Source organism: Parus major, chromosome 5 (assembly GCF_001522545.3).
Source record: "Parus major isolate Abel chromosome 5, Parus_major1.1, whole genome shotgun sequence".
Taxonomy (NCBI): domain Eukaryota; kingdom Metazoa; phylum Chordata; class Aves; order Passeriformes; family Paridae; genus Parus; species Parus major.
The window spans coordinates 47,794,288-47,816,250 of NC_031774.1; the positions used below are offsets into that span (position 1 = coordinate 47,794,288).

The 21,963-nt window shown below is 37.5% G+C and overlaps 1 long non-coding RNA gene across 2 annotated transcripts in view; it reads left to right on the plus strand.

Moving 5' to 3' along the window:
* LOC107206075 overlaps positions 1-21,963 on the plus strand; it is a 159,902-nt gene that overhangs the window by 99,149 nt on the left and 38,790 nt on the right. The gene's annotated exons all lie outside the window — the stretch shown is intronic.

Here is a 21,963-nt window from a genome sequence, read left to right on the forward strand (position 1 = left end):
CTAATATAGGTTGAAGTGTTTTATGAATGGAAACTGAAACACAAACTGTAGAGAAATCACTTAAGTCACTGCTGAGATGCATTAATCTCTGGTAGTGCATAAAAGTTAATTAACAGTGCAGTGAACTGGAGGCAATTCAGAGAGAAACATTATTAGATGAGGATGTACAAAGAAAGTGAAATGTCTTTCAGTTTACTGGCTAAGGATAGATGAATATCTACTAATGTCTGTAAGTGACCTTGGCAGCAAGGAGGAACAGTCTGACTGGAGATGTTCCTTGGGGTGCTCTCTCTGTGGGAGTAATAGGATAAAAGAGCAGGTGATCAGGCTGTGATGTGAAAGACTAAGGCCTTTTCCATCCTAATGTCTGGCAGCTATTGAGGCTGCATCCATATAGCCCCTATATGCAGAAAACATTTTTACTGACTGAGCACACTCATATAGGGCCACCTAATGTAAATTGCAGTTTTCTGTTGTATATATAGCTACTGAAAGTGGAGAATAGCAAAAGCCACTGAGGACTGGATACTCAATTCCAAACTTGGATAGATTTCAAGACAAGGAAGAGAAAAGCAATTGTTTTGTGTATTTAAAGCTAAACTAGAAACTACTGCTTAGAGTATTTTAAGAAAAGTCGTGCTCTCATGAGGAGTGGACTTAAAATTCTAAATCAATCTTTTTAGACTGTATTTCTTGTTATGAGATGATAGAGTTTCCCAGTGCCATTCCTGGGTAGATTCACAAGAGTGATTAACCTCAAACATCTGTTTGCATGGACTTTCCTGGTTTCATTCTGGTTACTCTTTTGATGGGACAGTTGTGCACAGAACATTTGGCGGAAAATAGGTGATTAAACTCTGCTTTCTCCTGAAAACTGAACTTTCCTATCCTTAGTTTTCTTACCATTTTCTAGATAGATTTGGGATATGGAGTTTGTGAACAGTAAGAGGTTATTACTGATGTGATCAAGGACAGCTAGGATTCAAGGGAACCTCAAATTTCTCTTGATTGCATGTCTTCTGCTGTTATTTTTTCTCTCCTAGATTTTTCAGGATTTTCCTTTGCTGTAGGTTCTCCGTGCATGTTATATGAGTTCCTTTATCACTGTCAGAATTATGGGGCTTTAAAATTATAGCCCAATTTCTTCTATTCAAATGGTAAAATGAAATGGATTTATCTGCATGTTTATTCCGGTTAAGAATAATTAATAGCCTTTTGAAATTAAAAAATAATTTCTATTTCATCCATGATTAGTTAACATTCAGAAGCTCTCTTTCTCTATAGATATCCAGAATGAAAGTTTAAAAGTACTGACTCTTATTTTGAATATAACAAAATTGTAAAACTATGAGCTTGCTCCTACTTGTTTGATCTGTACCCTTGCTGTACACCTCATTGGCTAACCAGGCATTCAGAGAGCTCATATACAACTTGCTGATGTTTTGATCAGTGACTGAGCTCTGCAGATGAAGGTCCAGGAGAATTCCTGGGAAAGTGAATTTAGCTCTGTAGCAACTGGAAGCAAAGCTGTGGTAGCTGGATGTTTCCACTTACCCATTGTCCTAGACTCTGTGAGCTGGCACTCAGTTGGCAGAAGGAGACAGAAATGTATTCTTGAAAATGTTTCTGTTTAAATGAGGAAAAGCATGGAGTAAAAATAAAACAAGAGTGAGAGACAGGAAGATAGCATGAAAATAGCAATTTGAGTTATTGTCACAAGGGAGCATTACACATGGCATCACATAATGCATGAGTTAATCATCACAACGTTCTTTGGAAGCGAAGCAGAAAAATACAGAACATGACAAGAATTATATTCAAATGCAATAAAATCTTATTTGAAAGTTGTTTACATTTTAAAAACTAGATCAGTAAATTAAGAGTAGATGAAACTGGTTTGTGAAAATTCCAGGAACTTGGCAGAATTCATCCATACAGTGAAATTAATTTGAGGCTGATATATTTTCCTTCATAAGGTTGATTGAAGCAGGCTCCCCCTCCCTGGAGACTGAGTTCTATGCAGTCTTCCTTAAGAAAGTAATGCTGGCAAGCCAGGCTCAGACAGAGTGAGTGAACTTACCTCTCTTTGCACCTTACATAGCTCCTTCATGGGTGTAATTGAAAGTGCTGTCAGAGCTCAGTGGCTGCACGGTTACCTGGACAGCAGTGGTGTGACAGATTATCACCAACCTGTGGCACCCAAAGCAGACCCTCCCAACAGTGTTCCCCATGGCTTCTGATAAAAATGTCTTCACTTTGCCAAGACTGGCTGTTGTACTTAGCAGAAAGGGGCCAGGTGGAGCTCCCCATGGGACTTCCATCCTGATGGAAGAATCTGGAAGAAACCAGGAAAGACAGAAAAATGGGAAAGACAAAATTGATAAAGGAAATTATTTGAGGAAGAAAATAATGAAAGCAACAGAGGCAAACCAATTAAAACAAACCAAAAGAAAGGACAGGAAGATTAAATTCACTCCCTGGGCCAGATGCGTCCCTGGAACCTCAGCAATGCAGCCTTGACCATAATGGACACCCTAGTGGAGCTAAGGCATTCCCTGAAACATGACTTTTGTCATGGTGCATGATGACATCTTCTAAAAAGCAACTGTGTGATGTGTGCTATCCAGCCTTTCCTGAATAACTAAGACCTTCCAGTTGATATGGGTCATGATGTGTTATGGGACTTAAGTGCTAAGAGTTACACATACCCCTGAAATTAATTTGACTGCTGTGTACCAAAATCTAATTTATTTCCTTATCATCTTCCAAGCCTTAAATTGCTAGATCTGAGTTGTGTAAATGCTTTAAATAAAGGCAGCTTCTAGTCACTAAGGAACATTGCAGAAAATTTGCCTTCTGAGCATGGTTATATAACGCCCACTTATTTTAATTAGACTTTAGCTCTCAAAATCCCACTTTACCTAAGTGGCATGATCACTGAAACACAGTAGAGATCTGTGATAGCAATGCAATCTATCTGCTCCTTTCAGCACTGACTTCTCCTTTAATATTATATCTCTCAGGCATGTGAGCCCCAAGCAGCTGCTTGCAGTGTTGTCTATTATTAGTTCTTACTCAGAATGGGTCTTGTTCTCCAGCAGAAGTGCAAGAAATGTGTGTGTAAGCATTGCATAGCTTAATTTTCCTACAGAAGAGTGGTCCTCAGGGAGGAGAGTCAAATAAACAGCAGCCTAAACTGTACTCCAGGTAGCTAAACACAAGGAACAGGACCAAACCAAATTACTCACAAAATGATGCTGATGTTAGTCTTTTCTCAGGAAGATACACCAAGCAGAGAGGGTTTGTTGTTTTTTTTTTAAATAAGTAAATTCCAACTAATTAAAGGATTCCCTTCCATTCTTACTTGAAATTTTTGCTGCAATAAAGTCTTTGGCAAGCATGAAAAACGTATTGTGATTACAGCCATTAACTCCTCAATCCCTGTAGCTAGCTGCTTCTTCTTCCTATGTTTTTTGTGATGTATCCTGTTGCAGAACATGGAGACCCATTTGACCAGGCACTGAATGAATACTATTTCAGTGTACAAACCCAAAAAGAAAGCCAAATTGTACATTTGTCATATCCTAAAAGGATAATTTGTGTATATAGGTGGCGACGATCCCTTTCTAGTTTTTGGTTCAGTATTCTTGCTCTTCTAACTGAGGAGACAAAACAATTTGTTTCCATGTAATCATGGCAGGTCTACAGGAAATTCCTGATAATTGTGCTATGCTTTGTTATGATGATGAATTACTTCACATGTTTCTGCCATACTCATTAGTCTTACTTTGCAGTCTTCACCCTGCATGTGCTCTGAGATAAACTGGACACTGAGACTAAAAGGCAGCATCATCATCAACCAGATTGTTTTAAGGTCACCTTTTTTATCTTGCTTTCTGACATCAGCTGCTCTTTCAAATCTGAAAGTGGGAGACATCACATTTTTTTCTCTCACTGTCTGATTTAGAGACTGAATACTTTATAGAACATGCCATCCCTTAGTAAAAAAAGAAGGAACTAATTCCAAGAATAAGTACCTTACAAAAACAAACAAAAAAATCCAATCCTACATATAGATAAAACAGTCTTGGAGCAAAAATGAAGTGTGGGCTCAGCATGGAGGGAAGAGATATAGCTGATAAAAATTCAGGAGTATATAGATTGGTAGGGGAATTTGAATAAACCTGTTTCGGGAAAGAGAATAAGCAAGGTAATAATCAAATGATACAACCCATAGTGAGCATTTGCAGCAGTTTGTTTTACCAAGTGAATTGTTTACTTCTCAAAGGAGTCACTGCAGTCAAGCAGGAAAAGAAATGCAGTCGAGCATCTGCTACACATCTTCTTTCTCTCAGTGGACACTACAGTTTTTGCCAGACACGACGCATACACACAAGAGGCACGTTGGGAAGAAGCTCAAAGAACTTACTCAGTCATCTGGAAACATCTAGTCTAAAAGAATAGCTAACCACCAAATGGATAAGTTATATCAGGAATTATACCTGTATAAACTGCATCTATAATCACATTTATTATGGTCAATTCCTACAGAAATGCTGCAGTGGAGAAGTTAAAAGGCGACTAAATGCACAGAGATCACATGAGTAATAAGGTTACCTGAACTTTTTTTAAGGAAATTGCTCAGGGAACTGATATTTACAGAACATTAAGCGGTTAGAAAAATTACTATTTTTTGTTTAGAATCTCTTAATAAAAGGCAGCTTCTCTTTTGTCAAAAATGAACCGTCAAAAGGTGAATATGTGTTTCTACATAGATACGCTCTCTCAGTGCTTCATGTGTCTTTTGTTGCCTGATGTTTCAATGTGCCAAATTCGCGGTGATCTTGCAGTGAGGGGATCAGCACCAAAGTGTCTGAGTATACCTAAATACTCAAAGGTTAGTATCTGATGCCATCTCTGCCCAAGATTTTGCAGTACAGGCCAGTTCCTGCTTGGATTGTAGCCCAGTTTGCCGTCTACTGAGCCTGCATGAATAAACTGAGAGGTGTGAATTTTTAGTTCCAATGTTATTCTGTAATAATGTGTCTGAATGCATTGAGAACCTGAGGTGACATAAAATGTGGAGTTAACTTATGACCATCCAAATCTGATCATACAGCTATGCCTAAAATGACCCTTAAGCCCAAAATCACTCTTCTGTAACTCTTGTGAAAGTAATTGCTGGTGATTTCTGCATGGCTGGTTCTGAAGATAGAGTATGCAACACATCCTTGTACTCCTGAGGAACAGATATGAATGAGCTTGTGCTGTGCTTTCCTCCTGTTAGCCTCTTGAGTAGGAAACCATAATAAGCCACTGCTTATGAGTGCTCCGTATGCCATGGCAGTACCATGGCCTTTCCAGATAAAGCTGCTCCAATTCCTAAATCCTAGAGAGTCAGCTGACAACTGAGATATCTAAATTTGTTATGCCTACCTTCAGGAGTCTGTTTGTGGCCTAAAGGCTTGCTTCTATCACCCCCACACAGGAACTGCTGCCATTTCAGATGCCCTGGAGTATGCAAGGCACCTTGACAGCTCTGCAAGATGTATTGCCAACAGGACAGGCAGGTTATGCTGTCCATCTCAAATGGCACTGGCTCCTTCTGTGTGGGCAATGGATTGAGCCCTCAGTACCAAAGCCTTTATTAGAGTCAATAAAGATCTGGGGGGGTGTCACTGGTGCTGAGCAGTGATTCAGCTCAGCAGCTGCTGGTTCCCTCAGTTGGGGTGAACTGACTTGTGCTCTAGGTTGCATTGGCTGGATTTCTGCTGACTGCAGCAGGCAGATGAACAGCTGATGAATGTGTGTGTGCCTAGATGTAGATAACTGTTTAAATAGCCTAAACACAAAAATAGTTTGAATGGTCAAGAATTAACTTTTGAAATTTGAAAATTTCAAATGGCAGAAACTTCTTTTCAGAACTAATACAGAGCAATTAGAGTACCTATAAAGGTTAAAGGCCTCATGGGTATTTTTCCTATGGAAGTTTATAAGAGGAAGCAGTTATTAACCTGGTATAAAAAAATTAGCATATAAGACAGATTAACTAAGAAATGACCTGTCAGGTTCCCAAAGAAAAGCAGAGTCTGTTGCTTTGTGTTTTTAAATCCTAGAAGTCAATTAGTGATTGGTGGAATGTTTGCAGGAGGTGAACTGGAACTAGATAACATCATCACAGTTATTGGCTGCTCTGATCCCAATAGCTTAGTGGGGTAAGATTTCCCATTCTTCATTAGTGAAGAACTAAAAGGGAAAAGGTGTGTTATTTCTTTTGATAATACATTTTTTCAGGGAGTAAAAGCTGAGCCTTATGCTCTGTTTATTTCCTACAGGGCTGGCCTTGTTGTACTGAAGACAGAGGTGCAGTAGCATTCACATGTGCAAAATTTAATTACTCTGATTTATCAAGCAATTATTTTTCCTACTAGTTTTATTTAACTGTGGGAGATCTCATCCTTTCTTTGAGCATAATGAGTGCATTTGCTTCAGGAGGCAATTTGCCATTCACAGATGAATTCTCTTAAACAGTGACTTTGCCTTTATTTTTCATTTTCAAATGAAATTACATTCTCAATTTGTTAGTAAATTTGAGTAGTAAATTTCTTCATATATGGGAACAGTGAATTCTTTATTGTATGATGATGGAGCTTCAGCAGGAAAGCAATTCTTATCCAAAGTTTCCTTCTAAAATTGATAAGCCATGCTGATGGAAAATGGATTGAACTACCAGGCTGGGGAAGGTCTCATATTCAGAGTTTCTATTTCCTGCATAAGAGCACTTAACTTCTAATCTATAATATAAATTATAATCACCACTTCCATTTTTCAGCCATTTAAGTGAATTAAGGAGTGTTCTGTTTCCAAAGTACTTGGTATAAGTACTAACATCCAGGACATGGTTTGAGTCTCTAATTGTCAGGCTTGCACAAGCTTTTAGCTCAGAGTCTCAATTAGGGGACACCATGTCATCTTGTTACTACTACCTGTGGTTAGCATAGTGCTTGCTGTGTTTACTTGTGATTCTCACTCCTCTTTAGAAGCATCTAGCTCTTCCTTGCATCATGAGAAGGATTGTTTTGCTCTATGTCTATGATTTCTTCTGAGGGATCAGATAAATCAAAGGAAGTGAATCTTACTCTGAAAATATGAACTCAACAGAGAAATGGGTTAGTTAGGTTTTCCTGCTTCTGCTATCCTGGGCATAAACGTAAACCTTCTTTGGGAGCCTTTAAAAAGAACCATTACTGAAGAACACTCATTCACAGGATGGTTTGGTTTATATCAGTGAAGGATGTGACTTGCATATGACATGACTCCAGATTTCAACGGTGAAGGCAGAGAATTGGACAGCAGCCCTTGCTGGGCTGTGGAAGCTGATTCCTCCTGGTTTTGCCTTCATTCCCTGTCTTTCTTTGCACACTGAACATCTTCCAGTATTTTGCCTATTTTTCTTTTAAGCATATTTCATTGAAAATTTTTCTTTTATTAATTTAAAATTTCATATTATCCATTCTAAACTATTGTGCTAAATTGGTCTTTATAGTTCCCAATTCATGTGGAGCATCTCATCGTGTTCTCTATTTTACCAAATTGCCTTCAACGTTTTTGTATCACTGCTTATCAAATACATACAGGGTGGCATCTCACAAAGTCTGTAACTTTCACCAGATTAATTTCTCACCCTTGTAACAGCAGAAAATAGCCTAATTTTCATTAGAAAAGCAATCCACTTGGAACAACAATAATTAGGATACATCAGAAAAAAAAGCCACATGGACCATGACAGGAGAGAAAATGCTCTTCACATTGATTTTTCTTCTTTCATTCTTGAATGCTTCAGAGTTTTCACTTGATTCATGGTGATAAGATGCACTTAATGTAGTTGCAATCTAGAAATCACAGGATGTTACAGAATCACAAGAGCTAAAGCTAGAAGGGGCCTCTGGAGACTGTGCAGTCCAAACCAGTGCTCAAAGCAGGGTCAATTACAGCGTATTGTCCAGGGATGAAAATTCTATAACACCTGTGGGCAATGGGTTGCAGTACTCAACAGTTATTCAGTTATTCTATTTGCAACATCTAGATACTAAGGCCAGAAGAAAGAATTAGAACCATGTAGTTCAATCTCCTTCAGAAAAAAAATAAGGAAAGACCTTGTCAGTCATTTCTGCATAAAGCAACATATACCAGCTGTTGCAAGACAGTGCATTTCATAGGAAGTAATATAGTAGTATAGCTGTATTTTTAAATGCAGCTAGAAGTAATTGAGACTCTACAGCATCCATTTGCAATTTATTCAAGTAATTATTTTCCTCTGCAAAAACAGAGAGAAAAACAACTGAAAGGACACAGAAAATAAAATGGGAAAAGACCCAGGATGCTATCTCCCTTAACATGAATCTGTGTCATTATGCCCAAGCAGTTTTGATAGGTGTTTGTCTATCTCTTCCTAGATAAACTCCAGTAATGGAGTAACGGAGCTGTTTTGTGAATAACTTTGTCTATCCAAAAGTTATTCCAAGACCTGTCTTTGAATTTTCATTGTTGGCATTTATGTGTAAACTTCTTGCTTTATCCGTAGTGTTCGTGGAGAATTGCTTACTCTTTTCCTCACAGCTACTTTTTTCACGTCTGAAAATTGTTCAAGTTCCTTTCAGATTTCTCTCCTTTAGATTATATGACCCATTCAACTCTTCTTGAAAAATATTTTATTGAATTCTATCATTCATTCTGCTCTCTTAACTCCTTTCAGATGACCTAGACTATTCTTGAGGAGCAGTGCTTGTAACTGGAAATTTACTGCAGTGGATGCTGCACCAGCTCTTACAGCCAGCATTTCATTTAGGCAGTATGTTTGCATTGGCAATGTTATTGGCATGTGCTCTGGTCTGATCCATTTTAATCCTCAGACCTTTTATAGCAGAGCTGATCTGTCATTCCCTATCCTCTGTCTATGTAGTGTAATCTAAATGCATAACTTTTTCTCTTTCCCCTCTGATATGGATCCTGGTTTTGCAGGAATGTGCATTAGCCTTTTAAGATTATTTGGTGTTTTATTCCTAGATCTTTCAGTGATTGAAACTTCTGCAATTTTGGTATGATCTCTGTATATAACTATTATATATGATATTATATTAATAATGTTATGTAAGTGATTTTTGAAAATATAATATCAATTTTGCAATAATATAATGTATTTAAATATACTTTAATTTTGAATGGAATGTCCCAAAATAGTTATTGATGCAACTTCCAGGTCTGAAAGTCATTAAGTTGTATGTTTACTCAAACCAGGACAGCCTACCACATAAAAGTTAAATACGTTCTTACCATACTTTTTTACCATACTTTTTTCATGTTCTTCCTTGACACCTGCCAGTGGCTTCTATCAGAGAAAGGATATCACTCAAATCAGTGAAGTTTAATTTTGGCTTATGCATCATTTACAATGGAAAAGCCTCCTGAGATCATTAAGCCCAGTCATCAGAGTAGAATTGCCAAGCCCTCCCCTGAACTGTATTCATAAATGCCAGGCTACATGTCTTTTAAATGCTTCCAGGAATGGTGATTACACCACTTCCCTGGGCAGCCTGTTCCAATGCTTGACCACCCTTCTGGTGAAGAAGCTTTTCCTAATATCCAATCTAAACCTCCCCTACTGCAACTTGAGGCCATTTCCTCTTGTCCTGTTGCTTGTTACTTGGGAGAAGAGACCAGTCCTCACCTGGCTAAAGCCTCCTTTCAGGTGAGTATAGAGAGAGACAAGATCGCCCCTGAGCCTCCTTTTCTTCAGACTAAACAGCTTCAGCTGCTCCTTATCAGAGCTGTGCTCCAGACCCTTCCCCAGCTCTGCTGCCCTTCTCTGGACACACTCCAGCCCCTCAGTGTCTTTCTTGTCTTGAGGGGCCCAGAACTGAACACAGGATTTGAGGTGTGGCCTCACCAGTGCTGGGTACAGGGGGACAATCCCTGCCCTGCTCCTGCTGGCCACACTACTGCTGGCACAGGCCAGGATGCCATTGGCCTTCCTGGCCACAGCTGGGCACAGCTGGCTCATGTTCAGCTGCTGTCAAATGGCACCCCCAGGTCCTTTTCCACCAGGCAGCTTCCCAGCCACTCTGTGCACTCTGTCCCCAGCGCTGTGGGGCTGTTGTGAGTGACCCAAGGGCAGAACTGGCACTTGGCCTTGTTGAACCTCACACCACTGGCCTTTACCCATTGATCTAGCCTGTCCAGATCCCTCTCCTGAGCCTTCCCTCCTTTCAGCAGAACACTCCAATCTAATTTCATGTTATCTTGTGACCAACAACTCCTCTTGTGACTGGTTATTTTTATCTTATTTATTTTTCATTGTTACACCTTAGCAAATCTGATCTCATACAAATAATTAGATTAATTTACTATGATTTGATATTGAAAGGTTTGTGCAGACATGACTTTTCTGTCTTTTAGGTGTTTGTGTATGGTTTGTGTGACTTTTCATTGCAAGATCTTTCTAAAACTGAAAGTAGGCTGAGTGGTTTTCTCTTCATTAACCTGTCTCTCCTCTCTTTTCCTTTTTTTTTAAATTAGATGTAGGAGTGGCTTTTCTGAGTTTTGTGGAGCCTAATTTATTTTTGACAGGTTTTCAAAACATAATCATTTATCATCCATGGGACAAAAGGCAGGCTTAAGGAAAATACCTACAGAGAATTTCCACTGAGCCTCTCTTGGAACATCTCATTTAACTATTTTCCAATCTGTTTGTCACTGTTCTGGTTTTATTACTCATCTCTATCTCTGCAGCTCATTTTCTTCGCTGTAAGATCAGAGTTGACATTTTTAGTGAAGATAGAAGCAAAGATGACAACACTGTGACCTTCTCAAGATTCCTGTTGAGGAACAGACCAGCATTTTTCTTAATATTCTAATAATAATAAATTTTCTCCTATGTTTTACTTTGTCACAAGTTTTTTTTCACCCTTCTCATTTTATTCCTAGATTGTTGACACTCTAGTTCAGGTTACTTTGTGCCTATGAATTGTCCTTTTTTTGTTCCTTTTGGTTTTGTTTTAACAGCACTACCAGCTCTCTCCAATTCCTATTCCCCTTTTTACTGACATTTTGTAAAAATCTAATACTTCCACCCCCAAGTGTTTATTGCAATCTGCTGTCCTGAGCTCCATGATTTATGATGTTTGTGTTCTCCCCTCTAACCATCTGAGGCTTGTTAATTCTGTCATCTATTTCATGGTCACTCTCACAGGTTGCTTTGCATCTGCACAATCTCAACCTGTTCTCCCAGGCTGGCCAGAAACACAGTCAGAGGCCTTTTCCTTTACTTGCTTTCTTTAGCTTTTGTAGAAACAGATATGTCATTATAAGACTATGTTACTGATATGTTCCTTCTTCCCTGTTTTCCAAGTGTTCTGAGGATGAAAGAGTCCACCATTTTTGCTGGTTGCCCAGAAATGCATCATCCACCTTATGTTTGTGACCAGACCCAAAACATGACAATTTGCTTTCACCTTCAACATTTTAGCAGGTTTTTATTCCTACATAAGCTGGGATTGAGAATAATATCAGCTATCCTTGATACACAGGGAACATGTCTTTTGTTTTATTTTTCAGTGAGAGCCAAACAAAATATATAGACTTATGTCTGCTAAATAATTAAATTAGGCAGTATGGAAACATTCAAAGTCTGGTATCTTCTCAATCAAATTATCTGTTGGTATAAATCCCATGACTTCAATATGGTTTCTTAAGCAGAAAATTACCTATGTTTTCCCCTTGGAAATGAACAAAAAATGCATGTATTTTCTTAAAATCTCAACTAAAGTTTTGATTTTAATTTAGGAAAACACAAAAAATTTGGACAAATTTTCTGACCCATGTAATTAGAACTTGAAATATTATATCCAGGGTAGCAGACCAGAAGTAGTGCTATTTAAAAGAAAAATAAGTAAGATTATGAGAGCAAAGACAAAACCCAAGACAAAGAAAATCACTTTTCAGATCTTGTGAATACTACGTTATAAGAAAAGAGGATTTCCCTTTTATATGATTAATTCAGATTTTAATAAGTAAATTCTTTTGCAAAACTGCAGTCAATTTTTAATCATTAATGTAGAAGTTCAAAAAAATGTCCTTTCTTAAGATGAATGGAGAAAAATATATAATATTATTGACTTTCTTAAACCTATCTCATATGATGGATTTATGAAATGAAAATAATATAGGAATTCCTTAGACTGTGACAGGAAATACAAATCAAATGAATGGAAAGGCAGTTGCACTGAAATAGAGACATTTCAGAAGATAATGTGTTCACTGCAAAAGGGTCTTCTGTTAAGTACTTCCCATAATTCTGTTTTCCATGGGGCACCTGACAAGAGACAGGCAAAGATGCATGTGGATACATCATGGTTTTGTTCACTGGTAGCTGAAGATGGATTAGGGCTGTAGGCAAACCAGATGCAGTGAGGGCTGGAAGGGCGCAAAATTTTTTGTCCAACCTAGAGTACTGTTTCCTGGTTAGTACAGAACCAAAAGAAACCAAGAAAAACCTCCAGAAATTACTTACTAATGCTTTAGTTCTGATTTAACTCAGCTAAAGGGGAAAGATTATCCAGCCACAGTGATTAGAGGCATAATACCTACAAAGATCAATCATTTGTGTCTTCTGGGTCTCAAATGTGATCAGGAAAGGTCAACTGAGTTGTGCAAAGGGTGTGTTTAATTCTGTATTACTATCTCTGCAGTGTTTCAAATAAATTTTCTGGAAAAGAAGGCATGGCCCCAGGGAGAAGGTTTTATGGCTTAAGGTGATCTGCTGACCAGAAATCTCAGAAACCCACGGAAAGGATGACCTAGGAATCAAACAGATCTTCCCATGGCTTTGAAAAAATATTCACACTCATTGCAGGTGGCCAGGCTTGTGGGTTTGCACAGCACCATGGGTTTGTGCCAATTATAGATGATGATTTTTTTAAAAAATTCTATGTGCTGATGTCAAAAAATTTTCTCAAGGAATACAAGAAATTATCATTAGTGATGGCAGTAGGCCTGAACACACAATTACTTGTGTTCCATTTTCTTACTACATGTGGGAATTGCTAAATGTTTCTTCTTGCTGTTAGAAAAGACAAAAAACCATCATTGTTTTCTTGTAAAAGCTTTCCCCACCACCACTTTCTATTTATTTTTATTTTAATAAAATTTGAGGCTATAACAGAAAGGAAAAGGGATGGGCAGAGAATTCTTGCAATGCTTTTCTTAGAACTAGGGTATTTTTTTTTTTACTTTTCTACTCTGAGATATAAATTCCTAACACCAAAGAATGAAATAATAGGTAAAATTTCTCAAAGGTCATAAAACTGGAGCAAAATTTCCAATGCCTGCAAAAGCATCACCACAGAAAGGCAGAAGTATGTCTCATATAGTCATTCAGCATTTTGTGTGAAAGTAATTGGTTCATACTATTTAAAACCTGTCCTGACATGAGAAAAAAGGTTGTCTCACTTGAATTCATGGAAATTGATCTCAAAACACATCTTCACAGAGCAGCAGATACCCAAACTAAAAACAACTTCAACATCCATTGCAGAGCACTTGAATAAAGCCCTTGTCTATGTTAGATCCTCATCCCTGTTCTTTTTAACTAAAGCACATCTTATGCCTAATGTGCACTGGAAATCAAATTCAGGAATTACATAATTTGCTACAAGAGAAATGAGTGGCTGCCTTAAGGGGTCATCTCCTTTTCTGCTACTTCACAATAAATCTGAATGAAATCCTATTTCAATGAAAGCAGTCACTAGAGGGAAATAGAGCAGAATTTCATCTCTAAATTTTAATGCTGTAACAGAAAAACTAAAAGTTACCATTCAAAAAGTGCTTTTGATGCATCTTCCCTACTTTACAATAATTTAGATGTTCCCATATTTCCCTAAATTGAATTATTATCTTTTTTGTTTTCTTATTTTTATGCAAAAACATAAAAACCCCTTTATAATAATTTTTGAGAGCATGGGAAACACCAGACTAGAGGAAAAAATATGACTGATTGTGTATAATTTTCCTCCAGCGTAGGCCAACAAAACCGCCAAGATGAAATTTGTTGTTGCCTTATTTCTTGTAACATACCCTTTTGGTGGAAAACCATTAATTTCCAGTTGTTAAAGCTACAGGACCCATTTCCAAGCAGAAAAAACGAGATGATGGGGATACTGTAACATACAGTCACCCCAGGACAATGGGCAAGGCATCTCTGCTGTGTGTTGAATTAGGCTATGCATAATACGGATTCTAAAATTGTTAGATTGACAGAGAGGAGGGGTTTTTTTAGGAGCTATTCCTTTTTTTTGTTTGTTTTTGGCTATAGGAAAAATAGCATTTTTTTTTTTAATAAAGGAAATCCATTTCAGCATTTTTAACTTTTCTTTCTTCTTATCTAATATGCATTCTCTTATGATTTATTAAGAGGTATAGAACATGTATTCTGTTAAAACTGTAGAGAAATCAAGTACTGGAACAATGAAATATCATATAAAAGGATGGAGAAATATTTATGCAGAATCTTGTGGAATTTTTATGTGTTTGCTGCATATAAATTAGCCATATATCTTCACCGAGACAAGAATAAATAAGTTCTCTGGGAAGAAATTTTGAAGTTTTAAATAAATAGCTGATGGACAAAGCTGAAATAAAAAAAGAGATAACAAAAAGCAGAAAAATATCTATTTTCTTTGGTTTAGTTATGAATCCCATTGTTCTTTCTGATATTTATGCACTTGAAAGTGTAAGGTCTATGAGATGAACAACATTCTAAAAATAGGCATATTGGGGGAAACATTTCTGTAAATTCACTATGAGTGAGGATTCTCTCCTTCTTCTGGATTTCATCACAAAATTTTTGTGAAATTCCATTAAACAATAATTTATTAAGAAAATTTTGCATAACAGAATAAATGAGCAAAAAAATTGCTTTATTTTGTTCAGCTTGAAATCCTTTAAATTAGAACTATAACTCTTAACAATGATCACCCATGCAATGGTGTTGTACTTTATGAGAACTAGTTGGGAAAAGTTTGTACAGTAGATGTTTAGAGAGAGAAATACAATGTCAGAGATGAAATAAATTACAGAACTAGGTATTTGTTCTTACTATGTGTTCATACCTGTTAAATTATTCCTCACTCTATGAAACAAAATATATTTTTGTGAAAATATTCCTAGTTGGTTCTCTTTATCCTCATGAGTATATGTACAATCCATTAAATTACAAAACAAAACAACAAAAAACAGTATTAGATGACCATTAAAGAAAAAAAAAAAGAACCCCAAACTTGGATATAGAAGATTCTTGAAAGAAGGTGTTAACATCCAGAATATTACACTTCCTCATCACCTCAAAGAGGACTGTTGAGCATGAAACTTATTGTGTATCATATTAGGGTTGCAATAATGCTGATGTTTTCTAGTAAATGGCACTTTCCTCAGAGATTATCAATCCTCTAAAATTTGATTATTATCCCATGACCCCTCCAGTTCTCCCTTCCTCCCCACACCCCAACCTCACGTGCACGTATTAGACGCTGTGATGTATTAAATATATGGGTTTTTCAAAACACATGGGCAAACATTTTTCCATTTCCTGTAACTTACCTGTGAAAATACTACCTGGTCTTTATTTTCTGCTGAGTTTCATATATATTTTTAAGATCATAAGAAGATCCTGTGTTGAGGAAATAGTATATGCAAATGGCATTCAAAACCACTACACTTGTGGCTGTATTAAGATTGTACATGCGAGTATAATGCTGTCACTGACTGACTTGGAGGATTTTAATCTTCCACTTTAAGACTATTTGGTGGCAGCTGTTTGATAAAATAAGTACTTCATATATCATTTGAAAAACTTAGTTGAGGATAATATGATTATCTAAAACTGACTGCAGAAAAAAATATATGCGGTTAGAAGGAAATAAGCATATGTAGACGAGAAGAGCTTTACAGGCTGTCTTCATAGGAGATAATTTTTCTTCACAGAATATAAATATATCTTTCATCCAATATTGGATGTTAAAATTGTTATAATACAGAGGAAAATTCACAAGTGAAATGTTGGAATTATGTTTTTATGAAAAGTGTAGCCTTTAAACAAACATCTTTTAGAACAGAGTCATTCAACATATATGGAACTGTTTGAGCTTTGCAACAGGTCTGGGCATGTGTCTGCAAAAGGAAATCTGTTACAAGCGATTCAGTGGGACACTCCTTGTGCATGAGGACAGCCAACCCCCCTGCACTGACTGTAAACCCCACCCTGGCCAAGCTACTGGAACAGAGCCAGCTGAGATCCAGGACCTCAGAAGGGTCACTGCCCAGGGGCTGCTGCTGGGGAGAAGTAGATAATGTTCAGCTGGGAAATTACTGTGGGGCAGCAAGCCTGGATTATGATCTCTGGCGTCTTTGCTGAGTTAAGTTTTTCCAAAGTCTTTGACTATAGTATTCACAGAGCCTTAGTCCTAATGTTTCCCATAAATTTCAGGCTCATAATGGCATTACAAGCTAATTCAGGGACACTGCTTATATTTTCGAGGAGCTGAAAGTGTCTAGCCTTTGACCATTGTCATTCTCTAACTAATTCAGCTTTATGGTAAACAACTGAAAACATATTGTCCATTAGATTTGTTATGCTAAAAGCAAAGAAACAAGTCTTCTTTCCGTATGATAAGAATTCCCAATCAGATTCTAACAAGATAGCTTATAAAAGAAGTTGTTTTCCAACATATGTAGGAGAAAAAGAAATCAAAATAATCAGAAATTTCCAACTGTGAAGTTAAATACAGAGTTTAGGAAAATGCTGTGTTAGCACAAGTTAATTCTTCAACATAAAATGGCAATAGAAAAGCTTGAGCTTTTATAGCTCCTTTTAAACCAGTTGCTAAAATATTTCATGAAATTTAACTATTTAGGAGTATCTAGAATTCAAAACCACTCATGTGTAAAATGCTTGTGTTACTGAAGGCTGCCCAAGAACAGGAGCTTATGATGGAGCGTGAGAAAAATACATTACTCAATAGAAATTGTAGAAATTATTTTATGTAGTTAGAAGGCAATTTCCTGAGTTGGATTTTGTCCAAGGTTCTGCATTTGTCACCTGAAGCTTATGGGAAAGACCACATGATCTTTCACGAGCACAACTTACCGTGACCTTTGCTTTAATGCTTCAGTACAGAAGATTCAGAGTAGCTCCTCCTGACAAAGTGCTGACTATTCCTTGCTTGTCTCAAGTCCCTGATTTTGTTGTTCTTGGATAAATATAAGAGATATTAAAAAACAGAATGACTATAAAATAATCTGGTATACTCAAGATGAGTAGTGTTACCTTTCAGTGTTAGATTGTGAGTTGGCAGACCTAAAACCTCCTGTCTTGAAGGGTATATGGTACAAGCATTTCCAAAACTGAAATTTTGTTTCCTGACTTCATAAAATGGTGGGGCTCTTTAAAATTCAGTACACCAAATGCGCAAAGCATTGTGCCATAACTCTGATGTTATCTGACTCCAAAGATTAGGATAAAAATACAAACCAAAGACCAAACAACAGAATATTTTTTAGGAAAAAGGAAGAGCAAAACAAATCAGTGGCTGTCTGTGGACTGAAAAGCAAAAACTTTCTTATGAATAGAACTGTTTGACTTTAGATGGTGTTTTCCATTAGTGGATTGCAAGGCATTCTATTAATGATAATGAAATCATCAGTGTCTTTTTGTGGAGAGTAAATGATATGTCCGTTTTGCATATGGGTAATAATGATATTGGCCCTCGTCTTCCAATACTGCTCTTGACTGCTCCCTTCAAAAGCTGCAAGCTGAAATTAAATTGAGTTGTGGTGATGGAAAAAATAACCAGGTTTTTAGACTGAAATCCTTTGAACCTTTACAGATTTTTTTTTGTATGATTGTCACAGGAGTGAGTTTACACTGTGAGACTGCTAATTGTGTCTAGTTAATTAGAAATAGGACTGCAGACTCATTGTGCTATTATAGTCCTCTTTACATGTAGCTCAATTGATATATTATGGCTCTGTTGAGTTAATGAGTCACATGAGATGCAAACATCCTTTTTGTTCAAAGTTAAAGAAGTATTACTGCATGTACTCTTTAAGTGCTCAGGAGAAAGAACTGGTCACAGGTGCTCTATAATGCAAATGTTGTATGAATGGATGACTGGGCTGAGTCTTCCATATATGATCTTTTCTGTACAACCCCAAAAGTCTTCCTCATGCAATGCATGAATCAAGACAGAAACTGATATAAGATACCTGTGGTTCATTTATTTTGGTTTTATGAACTTTACAGTCTAGCATGCAGTGAAAATGATTATAATACCTCCATAATATTTAAGCACTGTCTTTTCCTGAAGGAATTCAGTCAGAGAAAAAATTGAGAAGAAATAAAACAAAGTCTTTTCCATCTGTTCAAGATGTGCAAAAATAAAAATCTTCTCTTACAGCTAAGCTTGAGAGCAAGTTGGGTACTTCTGACAAACAGGCAAAACTGGGTCAAACATTCACTAGATGAGCTCCAGAGGTTCCTTCCCACCTGAATTAACTAATAAGCTTATATTTGTAAAATATAATAGTCCAACACTTGTTGCCATTACACCCCTGGTTGTGATCCCTTTGGGATTCTAGTTGGCCATCTCTTACACTCACTGAACGAGTAGCACCTGGAGGAAAACAATGCATGCTATTAAAACTAAAGCAAGGAAGAACACAGACTAGTGTGGCTTGGGGAGTTAAAAGAAGTTAAAAAGTTCTAACACTCAACTTTTGCATGCTTCTGAGCTAGAAATTGCCATTCTGATCAGATGAGACAGCATAACCATCCATAAGATCATAGCTAATATGTATCAGTGCAGTGCAAAACTACATAGCTTAAACAGCTCCTTTGGCAGATTGTTGTTGGTGACTTTTAATTTGCAAATGGCATTGAAAGGGTGAGGCAGATTTTCTGAAATTGTTCCAGCTCAGATTTCAAGAACTTGACGCAGTCCTTGGTGAGAAAGTAGTTTGTTTCTAGGTAGCCAGATCCCAGGCACCTCTATGTCATGTACCAAACACAGAACAACTGAAGAAATTGCCCTCAGTAAGAAATCTTAGTAAAATAAAGTGCAGAAAGACAGGCTAAAACTACTTAAGATGAATAATCAAATTAAAATAATTCTTACTTGCCCCCTGCCAAGTTTTACCAGGGATCGGATCAGAAGAGAATTTGACCTAGGCAGTTAATTCCATGACATGATCAAATCACAGGATGGGGTATCTTCTGCCTTCTTACCTGAATTCAGAATCCCTGGCTGTTTGCTTCACACTTTTGTCCTTTTTACATGTGTTTCAATGCTGTCATACATTTAGCTCCTCAACCTACACCTCTAGCTCTCTTCCCACAGACTTTTGTTCCCCAACATGTCTATTTTTAGCTGTGCCCTTACCCTTTCTACCACTAATTTTGTCTTTGATTTGGCCTCAGTCATCCTCTTTCTGTTTCACCTCCATTTTGTAACTTATCTTTTGTTTCTAGGGTTCTGAGGGGTAATCTAGCAGTTTAGAACTTTCCTTTCAAGAGCCTCTTTGAAGAGCTAATGGACTTCAGAGTGGGCCCTATAGAATTCATGAAACTCTGAGGAAAAAAACGGCATTATCAGTATATCCTTGCCAGCTTATTACAGTATTCCCTCATTCATCACTTGCATGATGTCTGAAATGAATGTGTTGTAACCTTCTCTTAAAGCAGCTGGAATACCAGAATAATTTTACTTTGATAAAGTGTTTCTGTCTCTGAACCATGAAAAAAATTCTTCCTCTTTCTCAAGCTTGGCTCAGATATTTGGGCACTGATACTGAGCACAGGACAATAAATAAAAAGTTTGTCAATTTAGATTCATGTTGACATGTGTGGTGGCATGATATAGATATGTTTAAATACAGGTTCTACTCTTTTACAGGGAACACCAGATAGCCCAACAGCAGCCTGTCCAGCTCTGCAGTGTGAGAACTGATTTAATATCTGACATAAAAGAACTGTTTGAGCTTAATCCAAATTAAATACAGTTCTTTAATTTGTTGCTGTGGCTGCTACAAGTAGAGGTGATCAGAAATTTTTATTTTAAAATATGGCTGAACTCAAGCCACAACCAAATCTTGAGTTGCAGATGCAGCTTGTTGAGTTGCAGTTGCAGATGTACTGGGACTTGTTCTTTAAGCACAAATAAATTTATTCCAGATATGAATATGGATATGCACAGAGTGCATCAAGATTTATGATTCTGGCAAGAAATAAAAGTAATGTTATTGTTAAAGACACTCATTCCACCTCTGTTTATCTTTGTGTTTCTTGTTTATTGCTCCTTCTCACAAGGCTTTGCACCCTGGACAGTGCTAACTTTTAGTAGTTATGTTTTTCGGTATTTTCTTTTTGGACTTGGGACTGTTTTACCATCTGATTATATTTCACCAAGGAAATAATGCAGAATGTACTATTTAATGAAAACAACTTGCCAAGATACAGAGGGAGAATTGCTTTGATGAGGATTCTCTGAGCAGGATACAAAGAAAAAAAATATTTGGAGGTCTTTGGTGCTTGTGGAGATGCATGTATTTCATAAAATTAATTGATCCCGGTCTGTCAAAGACTTTTTTCATCATGCTGGAATAGTGTGTAAGAAAATCCAGATGACACAATACAGCATTATATTATGCTTGAGGAGCTTGTACACCCTTAGTCATTTTCTTCTCACCTTCAAAAAGCACTGAAGATGCTCAGAGCCTTTCCTGGGACAGTCAGACTCTCCCAGGATGAGAGGGGAATACCCATAAGTCCTCTGCAAGGGTAGTGTCACCTTCCTATGCAAAAACAACCCTTGGAACAAATTCAATTTTTTACAGTCAGTAGCTGAAATGCCATGTCTCATGGAAAACTATAGATCTTCCAATGTTATTAATATCCTACCTTTGGGACATACACACATTGACCTCTGTTCCCAAAATGTATCTTTGAGTGCTGGAAGTATTTTGAACAAAATATTAGGCAAAGATTATTGTATCTGATGGAAGAGGGATAATTCAGACATTCAAAATAATTTCCAGAGGCAGGTGTACTTTGTAGTGTCAAAACATTGAAGTTCTTGATGCTTAACAAGATAGTGACAAATTTCGTGGCCACTGACCTCTTTCTGGAAGAAGCTGCTGATATCTTATATCTGTCTTTCTAATTTTTTTCTTCTCCCACTGCCCAATGTTAAAATGCACCAGTCTTTCAAAGGTTCATTCAACATCAGACCTCTTCAAAGATTTCCCAGGCTGGTAACCCAAAATAGGAACCCTGGGCAAGCTAAAAATACACAATGCATTGCAAGCATATTTAGAAGTCAAATGTGAGTAGAAAACAGGATGTGCATTGAGCTTTCTGCCATATAACACCAGAGACTTTATTGCAGTGGCAGTGCTGGAGTAGTCCCTCATCTGTAGTTTCAATCCGGTGTGTGCTGGTGTGCAAAAAGCACTGTGTGCTGCACCAGTGGCAGTTTCTCTGTGGGTGGAAGTGCACTTTGCTTGCATGTGCCAGGTTAGATGATGCAATTGCTGCTTTACTGCCTTTTCTTCACAGGGATGCTGCATGTGGTGCTCTGGAAAGCAGCCCTGTGCCAGTGGGAAGGCTCAAACACCCAACCAAACTGCAAAGCTGACGAGAAAGAGGGAAATTTTCTTGGGGACCCAGTAGAATCTGAATGAAGTTGATACAACTCTAGATGTCACAGCTTTCAGTGGGAGTGACTGGGATTTTCTGTTCAATGCTCAAAAAACTGCACTCCCACCTTCCTATCTGTTGCTGTTCAGTGGGGTTGTGAGGCAGTGGGGTTGCTGTGTGTCTAGAAAGAGTATTTGCTTTCCATTCGGGCATCAAATATA